The sequence below is a fragment of the Rhinatrema bivittatum genome, chromosome 3 (genome assembly GCF_901001135.1).
Source record: "Rhinatrema bivittatum chromosome 3, aRhiBiv1.1, whole genome shotgun sequence".
NCBI lineage: Eukaryota > Metazoa > Chordata > Amphibia > Gymnophiona > Rhinatrematidae > Rhinatrema > Rhinatrema bivittatum.
Genome location: NC_042617.1, coordinates 483,269,374 through 483,290,806, shown reverse-complemented (window position 1 = coordinate 483,290,806; position 21,433 = coordinate 483,269,374). Strand labels below are relative to the sequence as shown.

General features: G+C 42.8%; 1 protein-coding gene across 2 annotated transcripts in view; it reads right to left on the bottom strand.

Annotated features, from left to right (window-relative positions):
- Nucleotides 1-21,433, bottom strand: part of EVA1A (eva-1 homolog A, regulator of programmed cell death) — an 816,740-nt gene that overhangs the window by 81,094 nt on the left and 714,213 nt on the right. The gene's annotated exons all lie outside the window — the stretch shown is intronic.

Sequence of the window (21,433 nt, the reverse complement as noted above, 5' to 3'; positions counted from 1 at the left end):
AAGGTAAAAAGAAGCTTAAATTATTTTACTGTCATATTGCGTAAGTGATCCTCGTCACAAGCATTTAGCAGTTTGAATCTATATAATACAGCTTTTGACAAGATACTGAGAGAGACAGGCTGTAGGGCTCCTGTGTTGAAGTTCTGACGGTCTGTTTCTCCCAAGGATATGCAATAATAAATTTATATTTGCCTCAACTAAATTATTTGTGGTATCCTTGTATATCTGTAGCAGAGAAGCACCGTTTGCACAGTCAGGTAATATATACATTTTGCCGACCCTTGATATTATAACTTGTGCGCGCAAGTTATAAAATCAGGTGTACATATGCGCACGCTGGGTAGCGCGCGCACATGTACGCCCGTGCGCACCTTTTTAAAATCTATCCCACAGGCTCTTAATCATACATACATATGCTCCCACACATACAGGTTCTCAATCACACTTACATAGATACTCTTAATCACACAAACAGGTTCTTAATAACACACTTACATACATGCTGTCTCACACACAGACACACACACATATGCTCGCTTATTTACTCACTCTCTCCCCACCAAACTAGCAGCAGCAACAGCTTACTCCTCTTCCAGTCCTCACTGCCTCGGGAAAGGAGTCCCATCGGCTGCGGGGGCTGACGTTGCTCCTCGTTTTGCTCCAGGCTGATGCTGCTCTCCTTCAGGCCGGCGCTGCTGATTTTCTTCAGGCTGATGCTGCTGCTCTTCTTCGGGCTGACTGTGAAGAGACTTTACCTAACAAAGTCTCTTCTTTCCATGCGTGCGGCTGCTGCACTTCACTTTCTTTTCCGGGTCCTGGGGGTAGGAAGAAGAAACCATGCTGCGAGTGCTGCTGACTCCAGTTCTCCTGTTGCATTCGAAGAGTTCCATTTCGCTGGAGCAGGAGGAGCAGCTGGGCCAGCGGGGGACCGGGAAGTGTGGCAACATACTGATGTGTCGCGACAACCGGCTGAGAACCGCTGCACTAGATGTCACTCAGTCCTTGCATAGAACTTTAATATCATGAGCCTTCCATCCCTCTCAGTCCCCCCCCCCCCCAACTTGGAGGGTCTGGATTGGATGCCTCAACCCTTTTTAGCCCAGCCATTTTAATGTTCATTGAAGTCATTTTGATTTAGATTCAGAGCAGTGAGGGTGTAGTTTTTTCCACTCTGTGTTGAGGCCTCCCTGCTTCATCGGGACGTTTATATTTTTAAGAGATTCCTCTCTGTGCACACCCTGCCCGAGAGTTGCCCTGTATTTAGTTGCAGTAAGATAGATTTTTGCCTGAATCCCTTCGGGGCAAAAGGGCTCTCAACCCAGAGACCTGAAGATCTGTGAGCCCCTCTACTCCCTATATGAGGCAAGCACCAGTGACATATCCTTTGTGTGAGATTTTTGATGGCCAGTATGTATCCTGACTTTTTTGAGAAGGGACTCCTGCTTAAACCTTTCCTTCTTTGGAGAAGGCTCCCCCGGGGCACAAAGGACAAGGGCTAAAAATCTGTGAGCCTTAATCTACACCCTAGATGGGGCATCCACCAGAGATAGTAAAGCAGCAGTCACTGAGAGATTTTTTCAGAGAACCAGTATTCAGATATTGTTTGTGGGGAGGTTTTTTTTTACTCATCTTCTCCCACAGGGTTCCAGGGCTGGGATAACTTGGTTCCCACAATCTTGACTGTAAAAATAACTAAGAATGAAGGAGCAAGACCGGGAGACTCCATACCCATGGCATCAGGATAGGTTGGGTGGCCAGGAAGGAGAGGGAGTCAGATAGTAGTGTGAAGTTGTGGACTCCTTCAATAGGATTCCCAGTTAGCCACTGGGTGAGCTTTGTGAACTTAAAATCACCATGGCAGCAACCCAGATGCCTGAAACAGAAGGACACCTACCTATGGAGAAATACACAAATACCAGCAGTCAGATATAAATTCAACATTATGGACAAATGGACTTTATTTAATTATTACCAATCATAAACTTTATTTTAACACCCAGATCCTAGTCCTGTCTGATTTGTTCCAGCATCTCACCTCATGTGATGCACCTACATACAGTCTATACACTGAAAGCAAAACATCATTGTCTGGGTCATGAGCTTCCCCCATTGAAAAAGTCCACACCGAGATAAAGATTTTGAGCATGGGAGTTAATCACTAGCTGGCACAGTTCCAAAGAATAAATAAGTTTGTATGCCCTTGGGATTAAAACCCTCAAATAAGGGTTACATTCACTTTTGTACTTCTGCACTATTTTAGCATATGGGTGCATTATGCCATTAAGTAAGCCTGAAGGCCTATTAAGGTAGCTCTATAGGTGTAATCAATATCATTAAGACCCATACCGCCTTCAGCTCTAGGGATGTACAATCTTGACATACACTGATTCTTAGAAATTACCTGATGGTATGGAGGAACTTTCTTATTTTTACATCCAATTTTTAAAGATATTTATGAGGCCAGTCTACTATTCCGAAACTGTATGATAATGCAGGAAGCTGGGTTGCTTCACATCCCTTCTCCTTCGATTATTTGTTTATAATCCACCAGGGAATCTTCATTTAGCTTTCAGGCTCCAACATTATGGAATGCTTTACCATCCGATATTCGCTCAATTTTCGATTATCTGAAATTCAGGAAGGCTGTGAATTCTTGATTTTTTAATAATGCATTTTATACATCTAATTTGTTGCCTGTTGAGAGCCTTTTATGTTTGTTTAAATTTTGTAGATTAGTATTTTAATTAAGGATGAATGATGAATTTGTCTTTTTACTCATGTTTTGTGTTTATGTGAATTTTATGTATTGTTATTATGTTTATATTTGATAATTGTGATAATTTTGTTTTTTATGATTGTATTATTTTTATCTGTACTACTGCTTGGGTAACATGTTTGATCAAGCAGGATATTAAGTTTTAATAAATGAAAATGAAAATAAGAAATTGCAAGTTGGTTAATAGCTTGTATCTTATTTCATGCTGTTAAAGCACTCTTCAATATCAGCTTCACTCTCCTATAGTATTCTTTACTGAGCTTTTCTCTCAATACTTTATGCTGAATTTTTCCACCTTCCTTTATGCCTAGATATTTATATACACCTTCTTGTTCCAGTTCCTTTATATTAGAATCTTCAGTCAGGGAGATGCTTTCAGTTTTACCTTAGCACATATATCCAAGCCAAATGTCATCCTGATGTCATCTAAGAAGTCTTCACCCCACAAAGGTGTGCTGCTAAATGTGCATTACAAGAACTGTAGAGTTTCAAATCATAAACAAACAGTAAAATGGTAACTTTCTAACAGGCCCGCAGGTGCACATATACACATGCCCAGGGATGCAACCATTTTATAATATACATGCACATATACGCACATGTTATAAAATAGCCTAGATGCACATATGAGTGTTCCTAATTCTGTGCGCTTCGCAATGTAAGTCGGCTTATGGATATGCAACTGCCTGTATTTTAAAACAAATGTGCATCTAGCTGAGGACCAGTTTTACCAGTTCATCCACCAGTTTGCCCACTGTCCTCCTAGGTCTCCCCCTGGTTATATAGCCTGCACTCCTCCCAGTTACCCCCAGACCCCTCAAACCCCTCAAAGATGCCTATATTCTTTTTAACTTACACCTCCTCCATACCAGAAGTAAAGTTATGCGGCAATGGACCTAGGTCCACTCCCAGGAGCTTAGTTAGTTATTTGCACGCACATCTCTTTTCCCTGCCCCAGAATGCCCATGTCCTGCCCACACCACACCCCTTTTTCTTACGATGCAAGATGTGCAAGCATCGACACTTGTGTGCACATCTGCCCGTTTTATAAAATAGGTGGATGCGCGCTAGTGCTAGATACGCGCCCATCTCCAGATTTTGGTGCGTGTCCAGCTTTTAAAATTCACCTCTAAGTGAGATATCATTAGTAGGGGATTGGTTGCTCAAGGATTAAGGTTAGTTCCATATCCCAAGCAGTCAATGAGAGTACTCAGTAGGTTTAATGCCAGAAAACAAAAGCAGTGAAAGGGAATCTCCCTGAAATATTCCTCGCTAGATCTTAATGTTAGAAATGACATATTATCCATCCTCATAATTCATGGTGAACATGATGAATTCAAAGCAATTTATTATCCAAGAGTGTGGGATGCTATCAAAGGCTTTCTTATAATCAATCTGTATGATGCTGAGGTTTTGACGATGTATACAGCTTTGACAGAAGAAGTGTTCTTCCTGTTTTTAGCTATGTTGGAGTTAATGCTGGCTATCTGATCAATTGTTTCTTGCAGTTAGCCAAATCTTGGTGGAGAGGTCATGTATTTGAACCAAAACTTGGGCAGTCCATTAGGGCCAGGGCATTTCCAATTTGGAGCTCATTTTAACCTGGCTTCCAGCTCAATCATTTTAAGTTCAGGCTACTCCATAGTTTCGATGTTTGCCTGTTTTACACTATCCTGTACACTGCCCAAACTTTACGCTTTTCTGTGATGGTCTACAGGATCTTCATATGAATTTCTCCAAAACTTCTTTTGTTGATTTTTTTTTAATTGAAAATGTTTATTGGGTGATATGAGATAAACACATAGATAACACAACATTAAGTACAGATATTTGAAAAGATTAAAGAAGAGTGAATGAAGGGATAGCACCTTCCTGAGGGGCATTAGCCATATACATCTAACCCCAAAATGACACTCAATCATGGGTTCGTAGCCAAATAAGTCTGATACAAATCCCTACGTGATAGTAAAGTACCTCATTTTTGTCACATACACACAGAATCCAAACAGACCTACCTTCCCCAAATAGAGAATAAAAGACCACAAATTACAAATGTGGAAACAAAAACTGAAATGGAAACCCCAAGAAGACCTTCTGCATGCAGTGAAAAACTGAAGAACTAAAAACATGTTTCCTCCTTCACTATGCAAACTTCAAAGAAAGAAATGCATATTCTCAAAACGGACATACTATCACTCTTGTACCCAGTCACTCCTCTGCTTGTCCCCATCACCCTCATTTCTTCCAACTATTCAATCATCCCTTCACATGCTCATATCCCTGTCCAACTTTCCTGACATCCCCCACTCCCACATCCTCTTCCCCATGCTCCCTCTCCCCCCTGCTCAACTCTCCCTGCCCTTCCCTACCCAGCATACATCTGACCACCTCTTTCCCACCCCTTCCTGCTGGGCATCCACTGATCTCCCCTCTCCCCCAACCCAGCAGTCCCACACCTCCATCCCCTCCCGCCTCCACCTCTCCCTACTCAGAAACCCCAACTTTCTTTCCCTCACCCCTTACTCCCTAACTTTCCATACCTTCCTGCCCAGCACATTTCCCCTTCTGGCTCCCAGCCAGCATAAACCTTCAGTCCAATCCAGAGTCTCCCTCCTCTTTACCAGCAGCAGTTGAGGGCAAGAGGCATAGGAAAGGAGTTTGGACTTGCATGCATACTTTTGCATAGTAAATTTTCCAGATTTTCAGTACACATAATAACAGATATAATTGTGTCGGACATATTTGGTGGGATAATTTTCAAAATGGACTTATGTAATATAGTAACAAAGTAATGATGGCAGATAAAGACTAAATGGTCTTTATCTGCCATCTTATGGTAGTAATTGCCATTCCAAGCAGGTCACCACCATGCTCCTGATAAGGGTAGTAACTGCCATTCTGTGCAGATTACCCTCAGTGGAAAAAATACACCATCCCTTTCTTCAAACCTTTAGGGATTTGTAGTGTTTGTCCCATGCCCTTTTGAATTCATTAACTGTTCTCATCTTCACCATTCCGTCTGGGAAGGCATTCCAGGCATCCATCACTCTCTCCATGAAGAAAAATTTCCTGAGTCATCTCCTTGGAGGTTCATTTCGTGACCCCTAGTTCTACTGTTTCCTTTCCAGTGGAAAAGGTTTGAAGTTTGTGATTTATTAAAACCTTTCAGGTATCTGAATGTCTGTATCAAATCTCCCCTGCATCTCCTCTCTTCCAGGGTATACATATTCAGATCCTTCAGCCTCTCATAAGTCTTTCAATGAAAACCACACACCATTTTGGTCACCCTTCTCTGGACCACCTACATCCTGTCTCTATCCCTTTTGAGATATAGTCTCCAGAACTAAACACAGTATTCCAGATGAGTCCTCACCAAGGACCTGTACAAGGGCATCATCACCTCCTTTTTCTTACTGGTTAATTCTCTCTCTATGTAGCCAAGCACTCTTCTGGCTTTAGCTATCGCCTTGTCACATTGCTTCGCCACCTTCAGATCACCAGACACTATCACCCCAAGGTTGCTTTCTTGGTCCATACACATCAGTCTTTCACTGCCCATCACATACTGCTCTTTTGGATTACCGCATCCCAGATGCATTATTCTGCACTTCTTGGCTTTGAATCCCAGCTGCCAAGTCTTCAACCATGCTTCAAGCTTTCTTAAATCACTTTTTATTCTCTCTACTCCTTCAGGCATGTCCACTCTGTTGCAGATCTTAATATATTCTGCAGATAGGCAAACCTTACCTTTTATCCCTTCTGCAAAGATATTAAACAGAATCAGTCCCAACACCGATCCCTGTGGCACTCCACTTAACACAGTTCTCTCTTGAGAGTAGATTCCATTTATCATGACGAACTGTCTCCTATCAGTCAACCAGTTTGTAATCCACATCATCACATTGGCGTTCACTCCCAAGCTTCTCATTTTATTCACAAGCCTCCTATGCAGGACTGTACCAAAAGCTTTACTGAAATCCAAGCATATCACTGCAGGTGCTCTTTCTTGATCCAATTCTCTAGTCCCTCAGTCAAAAATATGTATTAGATTTGTCTGACAGGACTTTCCCCTGATGAATCCATGCTGCCTCAGGTCCAGTAACCCACCTGATTGTAGATAGTTCACTATCCTTTCCTTTAGTGGTGTCTCTATTAGTTTTCCCACCACCGAGGTGAGGCTGACTGGCCTGTAGTTTCCAGCCTCCTCTCTGCTCCCACTCTTGTGAAGCGGGACCACAACCACTCTTCTCCAGTCTCGCAACACTCCCATTTCCAGGGATCTACTGAACAGGTCTTTCAGCGGACCCGCCAGCACATCTCTGAGCTCCCTCAGTATTTTGGGATGTACCTCACATGACCCCAAGGCCTTGTCCACTTTCAGTTTACTTAACTCTTCCTAAAAATTATCTTCCATAAATGGAATTTCATCTACCTCATCCCCACTACAGTCTTGTCAACCAGCAATGGTCCTTCTCCAGGGTCTTCTTTAGCAAACACTGAACTGAAGTATTTGTTTAATATTTCTGCCATTTCTTCCCTCTCTCTCCACACATTGCTCTATGTCACCTTTCAATTTCACTATACCTCTTTGTGCCTCCCTTCTTTCTCTGATATACCTCAAATAGGTTTTGTCACCTCGCTTTATCTCTCTGGCAATCCTTTCCTCCGCTTGTTTTCCAGATTTCTTTCTTATTCTTCCTCAGTTTCACCAGGTATTCTTCCCTGTGTTCCTCTTTTTGGGATCCTTTATACTTCTTGAATGCTGGGGGTTTTTTCCTTTATTTTTTCAGCTACCTACTATGAGTGCCACCTTCTTAAGCGTGCAAGTCCACTTTGAAAATTGGCATAACTTAATGCACATTATTTGCTGACTAATTCAGGGAGGCTGTTTGTGACAGGGTGAACAGAAGGAAACCTCAGAACACCTTAAAGGACCGGATCCAGGTAAGTGGCCCTGGTCCCCCTTAAGGAAAAGAATCCTGGTTACAGGGCAGTTCCCGTGAGCAGGGGATTCAAGCTTAGGCTCAGAAAGACCTTATGAGAGGTTCTTGGGAGATGAAAAGAAGGAAGCTCCAGATAATGTGACCTATTGATGTTTTCTTAGGTGGAAGCACTGCTAAGATAAGCATCTTATGTTGTATGATTTACTTGAGAAGAATAATATTCTGTGTAAGAAGAGACGGAGTCCAGCATGAATCTGTCCTCTGGCAAACTACAGACTCCTTATGCACTTGAGAAGAATAATGTTCTGTGTAAGAAAAGCCAGAGTCCAACGTGTAACTGTCCTCTGGCAAACTACAGACCACTTGTGCTGTCTCACATTGTTATAAAATTACTCTCAGGCGGGCTATCATCCAATTTGCTGAAATAAAAAATCTTGCAGCAAACAGGAGGAACTGTTGCTTTAAAAGTTTAATTTCAAGCTGAATACTACTAGAAATGGTATATAGGGATAGAACGGTTGCCCTGTTAGTTTTTGGACCAACAACAAATTAGGGAAGAATAGGGTAAGGGGTGGGCTGGGAGTTAATTGAATGTCTATAAAAATAAACTGGAAGAGTCTTATATCTGCCTGAATTCCTGGGAGAAGCTGAACAGTTAAAAATCCATCATTTAAGCACCCCAAATGTAGCTTCTGGCAGCTATTTGCATATTTGTGGGAAACAAGGTAAATATTGTTCTCTTCACATTAGAGCAACACTGAAATTTAGAGATGTGAATCACGTGCCAGATCGTCTTAACGATCAGATTCGGCTGGGGGGGGGGGGGGGGGGGGATCTGATCGTTAAGATATGTGAATTGGAATCATTTCCGATTCCAATTCACATCGCTAATTTTTTTTTTAGGGAGGCCCGCGCCAGCAATCTTTACTCATCAGCCCCTATTATACTATACTCTATAATAGGGGCTGATGAGTAAAGATGGCCGGCCATCCAGTGCTCCTACCATGTGACAGGGGCCGGCCAATGGCACAGATACCCTGTCAAATGATAAGGGCAAAGGGGCATCGGTGCCATTGTTTTTTAGAACAGCTGATGCTTGGGAATGGGAAATCTCTCCCCGAGGCCCCCCTGGATCTCTCCTCGAGGCCCCCCGAGACCCCCCTGGACCACCAGGTAATTTTAAAAGGTTTTAGGGGGGTCGGGAGGGTGGGGTCGATTTAAAGGGTCGGGTGGGGGTTTTTTTTTTATCGGGCCATCGGCGCCATTTTAATTAGTGGCAGCCAAAATGGCGCCGATGGCCCGAGAGGGGGAGATCGCGCCGGGACCCCCCCCCCCCCCCCCCCACTGGACCACCAGGTAATTTAACATTTTGGGGGGGTTCGGGAGGGTGGGGGAGGGTAAGGAATTGGTTTTAAAGGGTCGGGGTGGGTTTAGGGGTTGTTTTGGTGTGCCGGTTTTCCCGCCCTCCCCCAAATAATTCCTGTGCCCTATTTAACGATACAATACAAATGCCCCTGATGATAAATCGGGGGCATTTGTATTGTATCGTGCACTCTAATGATTTAGGATGATTTTAAAATTATCTGACAATAATTTTAATCGTTCAAAAACAATTCACATCCCTACTGAAATTCAAGGGTAACTCCATGTCCATATTCAATCCAGAGCACAGACACTAGGTCAAAGTCTGAGTTGGCTAACAGTAAGCCCTGCCTTCGATGAATGACACTGCAATGAAAATGAGAACACTAAATAGTGGGTTGTAGGAGTCTTTAGTTAACTCCATCCTTTAATATACATACTGTAGATCATTTCATTCACCTTTGAGCTGTTCAAGGGTAGGAAAGGTCTTAATTATAAAGAGCAAACCAGCACTTACTGAAGATCATAGCCTAAGATCTATGCCAGAAGCATAGGGAAAAACTATATATTGTATACAATGCAAATAAAAGTATACCCTATATTTCTAGGTTTTGTGAGTGAACAACACTACTGGGGCTATCAGATCAACAAATGTGGCAGTTAGTGCCAGATCAAATGGGGCTCTTTATATACTCAGAAGTCACTGGTAAATGAATACCAATAAGCAAATTAAAGGGAAACAAAAAATGTTAAATTGATGTCTTGAAGGAACTGAGCAACGAAGCCACAGAACATAAGGGGAGTGGTAATGACAAGGATAAAAACACTCTAGTCACAAAAATGAAAAAAAAAATGCAAAGATTTATACAACAAAACAGTTTGATTATCAAATTATGCTGCTCGATTGAGGTTATTTTTCCTCTGTCTCTGTCTTAAGACGCATCAGATAATTAAATTGTTTACCACTATTATTTTTTACACATCATTCATATAATTCACATAATAATTCATTAGATAAAACCTAATGAAATATTCAGACTGACTGTATTTCAGACTGACTGTATTTCAGACTGACTGTATTTCATATTAAGCATAGATGCACACAAATCCCTTAGAGAGGTCAGAAACATATTTTGCAATAATAAACTTTCTCATTGTCGAGATATCACAGTAATTCATTTTAACTAGCCAAAAATAAGTTTCATTAGCAAATTTACAGCTGTTGATTAGTAACTATAAAATCTTTCCATGAAATTTGGCTTTATCTAAAGAAAAAGAACATAATGAGGGAGATTTTTAAACAGCCCGCAAAGCAGTAAAGTCTTCTTGCACATTGTACACACAGACGTTACTGAGTATTTTTGAAGAGAAGTTACACACATAAGTTTGCTTTGAAAATACTCAGTTTACCGGCCAAGTAAGCACACTCACTCGCATAACGTGACAAGTCCTCTTCAGAGCTTACACTTACACATGCACTTTTTAAAACAAGAGTATGATGAAAACTTTCAAACAACTGCACACGGTGGCATATACATGTGTATGTGGCCTTGTGTAGCTTTACCATAGTATTTTAAAAACATGCGAATATCACGTACACGCATATTATAAAATATGTTTATGTTTACCCCATAATGTTTGAGGTGTATGTAGGCCAATGCACGAATACATGCAATGCACTGAAACCACATACTGCAATGCATTGAATGCTTATACTGTACCGACCTAATTTTAAAATATACATACATAGAGGTAAATTTTAAAAGAGATGCACATGCCAAAATCAAGAGATGGGTGTGCATCTAGCACATGGGCACATCCACCTGATTTTATAATGTGGGGAAATGCACGCGCATGTACCAATGTATGCACATCTCGCATCGTAGAAAAAAAGGAGTGTGGGGTGGATGGAGCCTGGGCGTTTTGGGGCGTGGCCAAGGGATGTGTGTGCAAGTACCTATCAAGGGAATTTTAATTCCCCTGCATAGGTGCGTGGCCGGCCTGCGTGCACACCGAGCGCATTTGCATAACAGCTTGGGCCACACGCATATCTGCCAGTACGCATGGAAGTCATGGGTTCTTTAAAACAGTCGGACCGAGGATGGGGTCTGGACAGAGCGGGGGACGGCTGGGACAGCGCCATTAGGCCCTGAGCTGGGGAAGCATGTGCCAGCAGCCAGTCGGCCCGCAAAACTTACTACTGCTCAGGACATCAGATAAGTTCTATAACAAAAAAAAAAAATAGGGTAGGTAGGTCAGGTTTAGGGGTTGGGGAGGAGAGGAGAGGGGAAAAGGGAGGAAGGTTAGTTAGGGGACTAGGGAAGATCCCTCACAGTCCGCTCCAAGTTACATGCATACTTTTACACACACTTAACTGGAGGCGTTTTTAGATCAGCCATTCACACACAAAATACTGGGTTTTATGTATGTAAATGGTTTTGAAAATTACCTGATATGTGATAAAAACAGAATTACAGAAGAGTTAGGGAAGCTATTAAATGCTTTGAATTTTTCAAATAAGTAATTATACTTGAATGTCCTTTGTGTCAAGGAATGTGAGTCCTTGGACTGTGGCATTGTTGGTACTACCCCGCACATGGAATAGCTGAGGCCCACACCAGCAGTAGGCAGGCATGCTCAGGCTGGGACTGAGATGAAGGGTTCTGAGGCCAGCAGGACTTAGGCGAATACAGAGCCGGGACTAAGGGGACAGTGAGAGGGGGGTGGCTGCTTCAGGTGTCAAGCCCAAGGGGCATCATCTGCAAGGCTATTTTTACCTATGGGTATAAACACAGAAGGCTCTGCCCTGATGACTCTATAGGCCAGTGCCCAAAATCTCAGGCAACAAGATCAGCCCTCTGCTACCTACTCCAGCCCCTCCCCTCCCAAGCAGCATACGAGAAACTGGATGGGAGTGGATGTGAGCTTGGAGTGGACAGAACACTGTGCAAAGCAAATAAGATCTCTCCCTAATCATTCCCCACCTCTCCTCCTAACTTCAGGGAACAGAAAGGGAGGGAGGAGAGAATGGAGAGAATAACAGAACAAAGAAGAATTCAGTTTTTATCTGCATGTTTCGTTTTCAAATTTCTGATCCCTTATTTTGTATTTGGTGAGGGGTCTGTGTTGTATATGTGTGACAGAGGTGAATTATTCTGCTATGGTATGGATTCTTTGTAGGGATCTGCAGTAGTCCAGCTTGTTCTTTTTTCCCCACTAGAAGGTGTATTGGTGTTTTAGGCACAGGTGGAATATTTTCAGTGTTGCCTTTCCATGAAGGGTTGTTGTTGGGCGAGTTCTAGGAGTTAATGTTGTATTGATATAACAGGTTTGCATATATGATTTCTGAGTGACTTTTTTCAGGGTTTTGTGTGACTTCACAAAAATGCCTGGTAATGGAGGGCCTTTCTGTCACTATAACTGATGTGATAATATAATTTGAATGTTTTTCCAATCATAAGTAGTAAAGGGGAAAAAATCCAGTTCAGCCTAGCCAGCCAATTCAGAGATTGCCTTCAATCAATGCAGAATGATTGATAAATTTAGGTATTTCTTGGGATCCTCTCTTTTATTTTTTGCAATCTATTTCCAAAAATCTCAGAGCACATATTCATCAGACCGTGTCATGATTTCTGAAACATATTTTGTAAAACAAACTTTAATATGTTAAAATATGATGCCCAGCTATGTGATTTTACAGGATTGTTCTGGGAAGGGTTGCAGTGGGGATATATTGATAGTTGAGTTTAGTTATAACAACTCAGGGGGAGCCTATGTGCCTGAAAATTAATTGAGGAGGGTGCACAAGGCTGAAGGACCTGGGGAAGTTTCCCAAATCTGCTCTTGGGGACCCCCAGCCACTCACATTTTCAGGATACTGCAATGAATAAGCTTGTGTAGGAGAAAGCTAGGGGCTGCCTCATGGCTCACTGGCTTTATCTTGAAGGTTCTTCAGCTATTGCTGCTGTCACTGCAGAAAGATCTAGAGCATTGCAGGATGAGGAGCTTAGGAAGGAGAGACAGAAAGAGGGAGCGGGAAGGGGGCTGCCGCTTGTCAGGGGTAAAGAGGAGAGCCAGTGAAGGGACTGATGCTGTGCAGTAGATTTGGCATGAAATAGAAGAGAGGGGGCTTCTGCTGCTGGGCAGAGGGTGGGAGAAGCCGAAATGGGGATGCAAGACAAGTAGTGGAGGGTGGGATAAAGAGAAAGACCTAGAGCAAGTGATGGGGGGCTGAACAGCAAGGAGTGGGGAGAGAAAGAGGGGGGACCTGACACAGAGTGGATTGGAGGGATGCAGGGCAAGGTGTGGGGAGAAATAGGAGGAATCAGAGAAAAGTGGGGCGATGGGGAAAGAGACAGAGAGGGATGCTGGATAGGAAGGGGAGAGAGAGGGGGAGAGAGGGGGGGGTTGCTTTGCTGAAGCTGCCACCATTATAAGGAATGCTGAGTCTTTGCTGCTAAAGGAGAAAGTGCTGTGTCAGAGCAGAAACTCGTATGTGAAAGGCGGAGGTGGGGGCGTAATTTCGTATATCTGCCCCGGGCACAGAAAAAGCTGGTCCCAGTTTTGGGCGAATTCCCAGCCGAAGAGTGGTCAGGCGATGTTGGATACAAGTAGAGGTCAGGTCAGGTGGCAATCAGGCAGAGTCGGTGTCTGGGCTGAAGTCAGGCAACAAGAGATCAACCCGAGGGAACAAGGGAGAGGAAGGGAAGAGGCAAGGCAGGAGCAAGGACAAGGTAGACCCACAAACTGGAAAGGACAAGACAAGTACAGGGGCTGGAACAGGCAAGGCAGAAGACAAGGACTGGAACAGCAAGGCACGGACAAGGAGAGGAACAATAAGGCAACAACAACAAGAGCTGGAACAGAATAGAAAGGCAAAGATCTATCAACGAGCACTGCACGGCAGGAGGATCTGTTGCTGAGGCACTGGCATCCAGGAGCACATGATTTAAATACCCAAGTCTTTCTGACATCATCAGCTGGTGCCACATTCAGGTTCCCAATGCAGAGCCTATATCTAGAGTCAAGGCATACGCACAGGCGTTTGCCTAGAGAGAGAGAGAGAGAGAGAGAGAGGACGATTTGTGGGACCCGGGGGGTGAGTGAGGTCTGCCGTGGGTGCCACCCCAGACGGCCAAATGTTACTCTTACTAAATGATTATTTATCACTTAAATGAATCCATAGATAGAGGCACCCACTAAATAATAATTATGGGCTGGATTTTCAAAGGGTTACGCTTGCCGGGCCTATTTTCAAAAGGCCCGGTGATGTTCGTAAAGCCCCGGGTCGCATGTAAGTCATGGGGCGGAGCCAGAGGCCTCCACATGATCGCTGCTGGGGATCGCGCGCCAGCAGTCAGCCAGCGCGCGCAACTTACTTCAGCCCCAGGGCTCAAGTAAGTTTTGAAGCAAAAAAAAAGAAGACAAAAATGGTAGGGGGGAAAGGGCGGGGGAGGTAGGGGAAGGGAAGGTGGGGTGGAGGCGTAGGGAACGGGGGAAGGCAGCGCGGCTCGGAGCAGGACTGGCGCGTGCAAGGTGCACAATTGTGCACCCGCTTGCGCGCACCGACACCCAATTTTATAACATGCGTGCACATGTTATAAAATCAGGCATACATGTGTGTGCACCGGGTAGCGCACCTTTTAAAATCTACCCCTATTGTTTCAAGGTATGTAAATATACAAAGAGAAACCTCAGAAAAAGTAGAGAACCGCCTTCACCATGCATATATGGTGAGACCACCTTCACCTTCTTTCGGCCTTACATGTTTTAAACACTTTATAACAGTTATCAGAAGATGGCAGATGAAAGGTAAATCTGATACGGTCAGCCAGATGAAACGTAAATTTGACATAAGCATTTCATATACAAACTGCATCGGGAATTTTCTTCTATGAAAACGAATAACTAGAAACTCAACCTTTTAGCACTCTGACAGCTAAAAGATTGAGTTCCTAACACTTCATTTCCACATAGGGAAATCCCCGATGCAGTTTGTATATGAAATGCTTATGTTAAATGTACGTTTCATCTGGCATTAATTGACAAGTGGAGTTTACAGTTACTTTGGCACTTCCGGCAGCTGTTTCAGTTCTTTCTGGTTTCTTGTAAGAACATAAGAACATGCCATACTGGGTCAGACCAAGGGTCCATCAAGCCCAGCATCCTGTTTCCAACAGTGGCCAATCCAAGCCATAAGAACCTGGCAAGTACCCAAAAACTAAGTCTATTCCATGTTACCGTTGCTAGTAATAGCGGTGGTTATTATCTAAGTCAACTTAATGAATAGCAGGTAAAGGACTTCTCCTCCAAGAACTTATCCAATAGAGATGTGAATCGTGTCCTCGATCGTCTTAACGATCGATTTCGGCTGGGAGGGGGAGGGAATCGTATTGTTGCCGTTTGGGTGTGTAAACTATCGTGAAAATCGTTAAAATCGTGAGCCGACACACTAAAACCCCCTAAAACCCACCCCCGACCCTTTAAATTAAATCCCCCACCCTCCCGAACCCCCCCCCCAAATGCTTTAAATAACCTGGGGATCCAGCGGTGCTCCAGAACGGTGGCGGTCCGGAACGGCCCCCTCAATTGAATCCTGTTGTCTTCAGCCGGCGCCATTTTGCAAAATGGCCGCCGCAAAATGGCGGCGGCCATAGACAAAAACGATTCGACGCAGGAGGTCGTTCCGGACCCCCGCTGGACTTTTGGCAAGTCTTGTGGGGGTCAGGAGGCCCCCCCAAGCTGGCCAAAAGTTCCTGGGAGTCCAGCGGGGTTCAGGAAGCGATTTCTTGCCGCGAATTGTTTTCCGTACGGAAAATGGCGCCGGCAGGAGATCGACTGCAGGAGGTCATTCAGCGGCGGTCCGGAACCCCCGCTGAATGACCTCCTGCAGTCGATCTCCTGCCGGCGCCATTTTCCGTATGGAAAACGATTCGCGGCAAGAAATCGCTTCCTGAACCCCGCTGGACTCCCAGGAACTTTTGGCCAGCTTGGGGGGGCCTCCTGACGCCCACAAGACTTGCCAAAAGTCCAGCGGGGGTCCGGAATGACCTCCTGCGTCAAATCATTTTTGTCTATGGCCGCCGCCATTTTGCGGCGGCCATTTTGCAAAATGGCGCCGGCTGAAGACAACAGGATTCAATTGAGGGGGCCGTTCCGGACCGCCGCCGTTCTGGACCACCGCTGGATCCCCAGGTTATTTAAAGCATTTGGGGGGGGGGGGGTTCGGAAGGGTGGGGGATTTAATTTAAAGGGTCGGGGGTGGGTTTTAGGGGGTTTTAGTGTGCCGGTTTTCCTGCCCTCCCCCTTCCCCCGATTTACGATTTTTTAACGATAAATCGGGGGAATTGGTATTGTATCGTGGCCCTAACGATTTTTGATGATTTAAAATATATCGGACGATATTTTAAATCGTCAAAAAACGATTCACATCCCTATTATCCAATCCTTTTTTAAACACAGCTATACTAACTGCACTAACCACATCCTCTGGCAACAAATTCCAGAGTTTAATTGTGTGTTGTGAAAAAGAACTTTCTCCGATTAGTTTTAAATGTGCCACATGCTAACTTCATGGAGTGCCCCCTAGTCTTTCTATCATCCGAAAGTGTAAATAACCGATTTACATCTACCCGTTCTAGACCTCTCATGATTTTAAACACCTCTATCATATCCCCCCTCAGCCATCTCTTCTCCAAGCTAAAAAGTCCTAACCTCTTTAGTCTTTCCTCATAGGGGAGCTGTTCCATTCCCTTTATCATTTTGGTAGCCCTTCTCTGTACCTTCTCCATCACAATTATATCTTTTTTGAGATGCGGCGACCAGAATTGTACACAATATTCAAGGTGCGGTCTCACCATGCAGCGATACAGAGGCATTATGACATTTTCCATTTTATTCACCATTCCCTTTCTAATAATTCCCAACATTTTTTTGCTTTTTTGACTGCCGCAGCACACTGAACCGATGATTTCAATATGTTATCCACTATGACGTCTAGATCTTTCTTGGGTAGTAGCACCTAATATGGAACCTAACATTGTGTAACTATAGCATGGATTATTTTTCCCTATATGCATCACCTTGCACTTGTCCACATTAAATTTCATCTGCCATTTAGATGCCCAAATTTCCAGCCTCACAAGGTCTTCCTGAAATTTATCACAATCTGCTTGTTATTTAACTACTCTGAACAATTTTGTATCATCTGCAAATTTGATTACCTCACTCGTCGTATTTCTTTCCAGATCATTTATAAATATATTGAAAAGTAAGGGTCCCAGTACAGATCCCTGAGGCACTCCACTGCCCACTCCCTTCCACTGAGAAAATTGTCCATTTAGTCCTACTCTCTGTTTCCTGTCTTTTAGCCAGTTTGTAATCCACAAAAGGACATCGCCACTTATCCCATGACATTTTACTTTTCCTAGAAGCCTCTCATGAGGAACTTTGTCAAATGCCTTCTGAAAATCCAAGTACACTACATCTACCGGTTCACCTTTATCCACATGTTTATTAACTCCTTCAAAAAAGTGAAGCAGATTTGTGAGGCAAGACTTGCCTTGGGTAAAGCCATGCTGACTTTGTTCCATTAAACCATGTCTTTCTATATGTTCTTTGATTTTGATGTTTAGAACACTTTCCACTATTTTTCCTGGCACTGAAGTCAGGCTAACTGGTCTGTAATTTCCCAGATGTCCCCTGGAGCCCTTTTTAAATATGGGGGTTACATTAGCTATCCTCCAGTCTTCAGGTACAATGGATGATTTTAATGATAGGTTACAAATATTTACTAATAGGTCTGAAATTTCATTTTTTAGTTCCTTCAGAACTCTGGGGTGTATACCATCCGGTCCAGGTGATTTACAACTCTTCAGTTTATCAATCAGGTCTACCACATCTTCTAGGTTCACCGTGATTTCATTCAGTCCATTTGAATCATTACCCATGAAAACCTTCTCCAGTACGGGTACCTCCCCAACATCCTCTTCAGTAAACACCGAAGAAAAGAAGGAAGGTATCGCGTTTTCTGAACTGTAATCGTGACAGCAGTTGACTCACTGATTTTTCTTCTTTTTATGCACTTGAATTGTACAAAGTGTGTTCTTTGTTTTATATTTGACACATGTAGTGGATGCGAAAATTAGAAAGTGTTTCAAGCACCAGCTCTAATGACTCAGAGCTGTCCTTGTTAGACTCCCAGATCGGCCCTTCTGTATCCCAGGTTGACAGGGGCTGGGGATGCAGCATTCATAGACCCTGAGGGAGGACGGGGTGGTGTGGAAGGAGCTGTGGTCATCATTCTGGGCAACACCTGGCCATATTTAGTTCCTATTATACAGGGGGTTTTTTAATTTTATTTTTTATTTATATTACATTTTTATGGAAGGAGCCCAGGTGCATGGCTCCCGGCCTCAGGACCACTGCTGGAGTGGCCAAACTAGGAACAGTTTATTAAAACAGGGGGGGAAATCCTGAGGCAGTTGTGAACGAAAGCTTATAAGCCAGAATCCCAGCATTGGATATGATTGAGCTGGAAGAAAAAGAAAAGGAGGAACAAAAGAAAGCATTTCAAATTTGAGGACCAATGATTATATCCATTATCGGCAAAGATGGTCTGACCACACCTGAAAGGTGAAGATGCCTTCTCTATTTTATGAGGTTCTCCTTTACATATTTACAATATTTATAATTTCTATTTAGTGGATTCTATCTTTGGATGTCTGTGTTACACCCTGCATTTTGTAGCTTTTCTGTTTGACTGACATCCAGGGACTCATAGCAAGTAATGTGTTAAAGCTGGTCAGGCAGGGAATATCTTTCTGTACAAATGCTGCCCAGGTTGAGTGATTGCGAATTGAAATTTAGCAGGAGGTCATCCCTTATGTATCTGGAAAGTTATTTGGGATATTGGTTTATATCCAGTGATTGAACTGCATGAAATTGACCTATGCAGCGGCCATATACATTCCATACAGATCTATCTTGAACAGCAGTGTGATATAGAGTTATTTCACAGGTCAAGGGAAGGGGGGATGGGCTGGGTAATAAATAGGTTGGGAGGGGGGGTGGGGAGTGACTTGCACGTGTCACAGTTGTGGGTGCTCCAGAGCCTATAAGTAACCTTTCATACAGCATTTACACCATGAATGGAATCATTTTTCATGGCATCATCCTATAAATTTTGAGAAAAGAAAAGTGTGGAAGTTTTACTCATTGAAGACAGTAGCACGTACAATAAAATAATCTTAGAGATAGCTTTGTAATATTTTGCAGTTGCAGGCATATCTATTTTGCAGTTGCAGGCATATCATATTTTGCAGTTGCAGGCATATCTAATAGGCCACCGCTCCCAGACATCCCACCTGCATACTCATCCACATCTTTCCCATCACACGTTCGCAACCTTGGTGTCCTTATTGATAACCATCTTACTTTCAAACCCTTCATCAAATCTATCATCAAGGAATGCTATTTCAAGCTCCAAACCATAAAAAAACTCAGACCACTGCTACACTTTTCTGATTTCCGCACTGTACTCCAGTCTATCATTTTATCTAAGGTAGACTATTGTAATGCACTCTTTCTAGGCATTCCCGCCACCTATACCAAACCCTTACAACTACTACAAAACGCTGCCGCTAGGATACTATCAAATTCAAAAAAAAGAGATCACATCACCCCCACACTTATCGAACTTCATTGGCTCCCTATACACTCCCGAATTCTCTATAAAGCCCTTTCCATCATCCACAAAAGTCTGTTGAACTCTAACCTCAATTGGATTAACCCCCCACTCCTCCCCCGTACCTCGAATAGACCCACACGTACAGCCCTCCAAGGAACCCTACGTGCCCAACCCATCAAATCTTTCAAATTATCATCTACCATAAGCAGAGCTTTCTCTCTCGCTGGCCCCTCCATATGGAACTCCCTGCCTCCCGATATACGCCTGGAAACATACACACCCACTTTCAAGAAAAAACTGAAAACATGGCTCTTCCAGCAAGCTTACCACACATCACCTGCCATTACATAAACCCCCACTGTTTAACTAAAAATTGAGTAACTAAGAATTTGCTACATGACTAGGAATCTATTTCTCGGAATATGTCTCATGCCCATCGATTTTGTACTTTGACTCGGCTACTTATGTAATTAGCTTTTGTAAATAGTTGTGATTTTACTGATTTTGCTGTATCTATTTATTGATATCACGGACGCTCGCGGCATAGTCAGCTCTATACCCTATCCCACTTTTAACCACCTTGTTCTCAGTTACATGTAAGGGCCCTGCCCAAAAGTTAACCTGTTTTTTCAATGTTATATGTAAGGGTTCTGCCCATTTGTTCCTTTTTAACTGTAAACCGATGCGATGTGTAAACGGTCATCGGTATAAAAGAAACTTTAAATAAATAAATAAATAAATATCTCAAAATGCATCTCATCTCATTCCCAATATTTATATGCATTTGTTTACTGTTTTATTATACTATATACCAGGTACCATACTTGGTCAGTATTACAGGCTTATTACTCTCTCCTACAGTTTTCATGACATTTGTAATCATAATAAACTGCAACAATTTTTCATCCATTCAACCACAGTCATGTATTTTTCACCTATACCAATGAACAATATATATTCTTAAATTGTAAAAATATCTTAATTTAGTAGATTTTGAATTTCAGAACTAATAATTATTATTTTGTCTCTAAAGTAATACTGCATTGCTATTAACATGAATGTGGCCTCCTTCCTAACCACATAAGATTTAGCCGGCTATATAACGTTTAAAGCATTATGATGAAATGATTAGACAAGAGGATCCAGCTCCTTGAACATGAGCAGCATACTTCATAACATTCCCTGATTAATGAGTCATCACGGTATCAATATCGGTATCTATGATGATAGCATAGCACCAGGAACATTATGGCTGATTGATGGGGTTGAGGAAAGGTACCCTATGTGCCAGTTTTCATGAAAAACTGACTTATCAGTAATGTTATCAGTTATTGAAGATCAAAATATAACAAACATCCCACAACTTTGGTGGCAAATTAACAGGTAAGTGGCAGTATGGAAAATTATATTTTCTCCAATAACATGTTAACTATGTCTTTAAAATATTTGTTCTTTAAATTATGAATAAAACAAATGGTAACTTATATATAGTATGCAAGTCAATGTGCATAAACCAGAGACATTACGGAAATCTAAATTCTGATTATTATTATTATTAAGATTAAATAGATCCCTGTGAATCAAGTGTGGAGGAGTTAACTGACTGGGATATTGGTTATTGATTTATTTATAGTGTTAATATGTTTGCAAATGTGATTCCAGTTT